We start from the raw sequence: 6,000 nt of genomic DNA on the forward strand, positions 1-6,000 counted from the left end.
ATGCTGATAATTTGTGACAGCCTGCAGAGCTTTGCTCTAGCTGCAAAGCAGAGTATTCCAGTAGATGCAATCCTGCAGAACTTTTCCCACCATGAAATATTGCTGTAGTCACAAAAGGTTTCAGGCTCTTGCCCAGCCCTCTTAACCCCTGCAGAAAATGACTCCTCTGCCCCCTCTCCCCTTATGGTATATGGACTATCCCTCATAATATCTGTGACCTAAAGCTGTGGTTTAATTTTGCTTAGTCTAATGCCTGTGGGAACTAGGCATTCTGACTTACATATAAAATGTCATCCTGTGGCCTTGGTAATGAAACATTTTAAAAAAGGAACATCCTTTTCTTTTCCTGAGGTTCTTCCCATCCTCTCCAAGCCAGCTGCTAATTCAATTCTGTTCATTACCTGTGAGGGAGGTAATTCCTTCCTGTTACTGAAGTGCTGGCAGGCAACTCTCCAACACCACATTGGGTTTGGATCTACAGCAGCTGGCCTGGCTGCCTTTATTTGCACACACTCCAAGCATCACAAGGATGTCAATGATGTGACACCTCAAAACTGTCAGCCAGATCTCCTGGATGGCAAAATCCATTCTGCCTCTGGATTACAGCTTGTCCAGCACCAAGAGCAATAGTGAATGCAGTCTGTCACGTCACTCCAGTTTGTACAAACTTCACACAAAGATCTGCGCTTTCTTAAAGATTGGCAGGAGCTTCTGAAATATCCTCTGTGCCCACTATCTGCTGTCTGCCTGCTAAAACAACAGGGCAAAGAAGACGTGACACACCTCAAAGCCTTGTGCAGCATTTAGAACAAACAGATCGGAGGGCTGCGCTCAGCCGAGAGCACATTATGGCACTGTATGAAAGAGCTACAAACTCCAGCCTGTTTTGAGGAGGAGAACAGATTAAGGAATGGAATGCTCTCTCCCGAAGCAAAGCAAAACTAAATTCCTATCACAAGGCAAGCTATTAAGATGCTAAAAATAATGGTGAGTGTACATCCTGTTCTAGAAGCTTATAGCCTCTCTTCATGACTGGTACATTGCCTGCATACACTGTGTCATACCGGGTTTGCACAATCCCAGTGATAATTTTTACACGGATGCAATTCTCTCAATACAAAAGTCGCCTTAGTTGGGAATTGGGCCTTCTGTACTCCCATTAAAGTAGAAGGAAAAGAGGAGGAAAATGCAATGGCAATGTCTGTGCCACAGCAATAGGAAAGCCAACGTCCCCTTTTCAGGCAGCGCCAGATTCAGGTTTACATTTTGTTATGTCTCTCCTTAGCCCAGCAGAGACTACGTTTACAACCACGTGGATCACTTTGTTTAGAAGCGGTTGTACTGCAGATACTAAAGAAATCATTTCATAGGAGCTCTTCCTCAGCTTTCTGGGTTACATCTTCCTCCGCTGCTGTCCGCGGAGAGGTGCTGTTCTATCCCGCCGATGGACGCAGGCGGAGGGCGGTCTCGGGAAAGATGCGCAAAAGCCGCCAGGAGCCGCGCCCTGCCCGCTCCCGGCACAACACTAGATGGCAGCCGGAGCCAGGGAAACGCGCACCAGGAGGCCCAGGGTTCCTTCGCGTTAGAGAACATTCCCACGCCTCCCTTCCACCCTCCTTCTGCTCCCTGTAGTTATTGTTGGATACAAAAACTGAGAGCTGTTCAGAATAATTACGCCAAAATTTTTTTTAGGATTTTAGCTCTGGTTTTTTGTGACTTGTGCAAGAGTGTGAAACAGTACTTGTGCCAGCAGAATTAATGTTCCCTCTTTTTCAATGTATGTTGAAGTTTGTGGTATCAGTCACAAAAGATCAGAAATCTGAATGCTAAAATAAGATTAAAAAAACCCATAAAAGTCACTAGATTATTCTGCATTTCAGTCTGTAGTAATTTCCCCTGTATTTTTTGCTGTCATAAATTAGGACATGGCTTTTTAAAAGCCTTTCTTTAAGCCTACCAGATAATCTTCTGGGCTTGTGTGTATTAATCTGTATGCAGATACAGCCCTGGGACAACAAACCCAGACACAAATAAGCAGGTCGTTATGAGTTTTGAGCTACAACTCTTTTATTTTCCAAAGGGAATACAAATTCGATATTTTGCCTCCAAATGTGATGATGTGAAGGAACTATATTGTCTGCATTGTCCCTGTACAAGAGTACATTCAGACTATATTTTTCAGGACCTGCTCAAGCATGGACAGGTAACACATCTGCTTATTTCAAGGTTTCCCGGGTCTCTGTGCTATGTCCTGTAAAACGTTTATTTGTATTTACGACCTTGCCCATGAAGGCAGTGGCCTAGAGGTTAAGTGCCAATGCATTACCGACAAAAGGTTCACTGTTTATCTCAGTGTGGCTGTTGAGAGGTATTGCCTCCCAGGAAAAGACTTTCCTGCCTTCACTGTAACCCATCTGGAGATGCCCTGCCAGGGCACACCACACAGAACATGTCCAGCATAAGGACACTCCCAAGCACATCCCCACTGTTGGGGGACCCCGAGATACTCTGCTTCCTAAAGCAACTAGTGAAAGGAGAGATACGTCCTGTACTGTCTGCAATGCCCTTTAATATTTCTCAAGGTGAATTAAAATAAGTTGGGATCAGTGAAGTATATCACTTTTCTACTATTCTATTTCTCTATGGTATTGCAAGACTGCTACACTGTCCTTCCTTCCTCAGCTGCCAATTTCCCTTTGGACAAGAGAAAAGTTCCTAATGCTGTTTCTGGCACTTGGGGTTCTTAGCCAAGGACAAATAGCTGTGGGAAGAGGGTCCCAGCTGAGATGGGTTGACCTGGGGATTGCTGCATTGTGGGATCTTGGGGAAGGTAGGAGGGGGACTTGGCCAGAAAAGGCTAACAGCAGCAGGGACTGGAGGTCCTAGTTTGGTACCACCTTTTATTAGTACCTGCAGGGAATATTTCTAGTTTTAGAAATATAATTCTTTTCCAGCTCTCATGACAAACAGGTATGACATCTATAGACGTATATAGAAAGCCTCTGTAGGGATTTTCAATTTTCTATAGATTCTCCAGAATTAAAACAAGTAAATTCACTTGTAAAAGTTCATCAGGATGACTTTATTTAATATTAATGGCATAAATCTCCACTTTACTGGACATTTGCATTGGCCTGTTGTAGGCAAACAGTCACCTCACTACTGAAAGGTAAAAATAATACAAACACCCTTTATTTCTGCTTCATTATACTTGAAATTGTAGTTACAGTTCTCGACAGTCCTCCAGCAAAACATATTTAAAAGAGAGTAATGGTTAATGTTATTAGGAATTCCCGTTTCAATATTTATTTAGTTGCAATTAGCAATGTAATAGCTGTGTAAAAGTAAATTGCACCTCACTTCATCTGTGCACCTTGTTCAGCTCACTGTGTTGAAATGGAATTCATAATGACAAACTACCATAGCAGAGGGAGGTAAAAAGCTTTGCTTCTGTGGGCACTTAGATGTTAATAGCAGTTTCCACTGAAAGGAAGTGCAAACCTGGACATAATGATTCCCATCAACAGTCATTTGTGTGGCTGACACTGAAAAACACTGCTATTCAGTCTGACAAATCAATTAGTAGAGAAAATATGTTTTCCACAGTACACATTCCAGTTCAGTTAACTCCTCCTATCTTTTGTTTAAATATCATGGAAAATTAATGACTAGTAGTTATTAGCCAGAAGTTATTAGTCAAAAGCATTTCTTTCTGCCAGTTGTACCTGCCAGCTGTTAAAGCTAATACATGAGGTTTTAGGAAGTGCCTCCCCAACTCTATATTCAGTTAGCTCCTCCCGTTCAGCAGACTCTGTTACTAGTGTTTATTTCTTCTTCCCAAAGTTTTCACTGTAATCTTCACTGCATCTCAACTGAAGTCAAGTAGATTATTGACTCCAGGTTAATTCAGAATAGAGAGTTGATTGTCTAGGTCTAGGTTGGTGGGGGTTTTTGTTTGTTTGTTTGCTTGGGGTGTTTGGGGGTTTTGTCTGTTTGTTTGTTTGTTTGGGGGTTTTGGGGGGTTTTTTTGGGTTTTTTTAATTGAAATGAAAGGATTATGGGAAAAATATTCAATGGATGGGAAGCAGAGAGAAAAATCACAACCCCATTCTCTCTCTCAGGAAAACATGTTCTTCACTGGAGTTCTTCAAGATGGAATACCTTCCTGTTTTCCCTTTTAGAATGACACAACTTCAAGAAGTGAAGGGGGAAAAAAAACCAACCAAACAAAAAAACATGAAGGTACTTCTCTTTATTTACTTGAAATGAGCACTAAAGGCAGTTACTTCCAGCTCCACATGGCTCTGGTCCAGGAGGGTCTTTACCTACGCAGAGCCCTCTGGATCTGATGTAATCCATAGTAAATTAGATTGAGCTTTCTGGAAAACAGATATTTGCATCTCTTTGAAAAATAATTTTATTTTAGCAGAACATCTAGGAAAATAAGTAATCAGTCAATTTTTCACAAATATTTAAAGCTATTTAATTGACTTAAATTTCACAGGAAAACACACCATCTGCATAGAAGCTGAAACAGAAGATAAGACAGCGGAAAAAACTGTTACAATTTAACCTATAAAGAGACTAATGATTTTCTAGAAGTGGCATCAGTTACAATAAAACCGCCAAAATCAAATTACAGCTGTTGAGATAACCTAGGCAACAAATCAAATAAGACAGATTTTTTTTTCTGCTGTTCATCTTTATCTGAGCATGCTCATTAAAAATTCGTTTCATTTGAAGGCTTTTTTCTCCCCCCTTGCTTTATATCCTCCAACATATGCATGATGACACACGGAGGCAGTGTCTCAGATGTGTGACTCTTGCATTACAGTCTGTGAAAATTTATCCCTAGCATTTCCAAACGCAGTGCAGGAACCGTAAATCCACTCCCACCCTGCCTGTTGCAATATCTTCTCTCGATGACTTCAAAGACAGCACGAACTTCATGAACTCAGACAGCAACACCATCGACAGGATGCATTTAGTTTTGAAAAGGGCATGTAAGGGGGGTTGGGGGGGGCTGTCTTATGGTGGCAGAGATCTTGCAAGCTAATGATAGAAAAGGCAATTTGCAATAGCTTTCTGCTAGAAAGAAGATATTTGGGTAGACGGAAGATTCATGCAACAGAATTTGCTTGATTTGGTTCAGTTTTGGCTCTTAGCTCACTGGCTTTTTAAAGCAAACACATTCACAGCAGGTACGTAGGTGGGCCTGAAGAGACGTACAAGCAGGTACTTTGTCACGTTAAACTAGACTGTAGCTGATGCAATTTGAGCTAATTAGGTGACTGAAGGCAGGGGAGGAAACCTAGATGGGCAAGGTAGTTCTATGTGTAACTCTACTGATTTCATGTTGCCACATTCAGGAGCCACGGAAATGACTCCCAGTAGCATGAGGAGAAAGTGTTACGTTAATCTACCAAATTCAATACATCTATATTATACATATTTATTACCTAGGCAATATCCACATACATAAAGAGTGAAGAGCAGGTTTGGAAAAGTTAAATTTCCTGTAAAAATTTGTGCATAATGAATTTAATTTTTTAATCTTTTGCTTGATAAATACTAATTGAACTTGCACCCGTCAATTTATTTTTCTCATAGCTAGGCTAGGAGACCTTGAGTCAAATACTTTCTTCTCATCACCACCAAAATGCTTTACATCCCTGAGCCTCCACTTTCAGCAGTGACAAACCAACACCATGCCAGAAAGGAGGAGGTGGTTCTGGTAAATAGTCCTCTTTCCCCCAGCTTCTGGGGACAAGTGTTCAGATCACCCACTGCTTCTGGCCTTGTGAGTGGCTCGGTGCTCAGCAGCTGAACCCTGCAACCCCACGGATATGAAGGAAGAGAGCACCCTCTTCTCGAACATCTTCAGTGGATGGGAATCCATTTGATTAATGGAGCTGTGTTTTCCCTTTCTTGTACCTCCTATGTGATCCTGTCTGTGGGGTGTCACAGATTTTTACAGCTTTGTGTACATCCAGCAAAACA

Source organism: Hirundo rustica, chromosome 1 (genome assembly GCF_015227805.2).
Source record: "Hirundo rustica isolate bHirRus1 chromosome 1, bHirRus1.pri.v3, whole genome shotgun sequence".
NCBI lineage: Eukaryota > Metazoa > Chordata > Aves > Passeriformes > Hirundinidae > Hirundo > Hirundo rustica.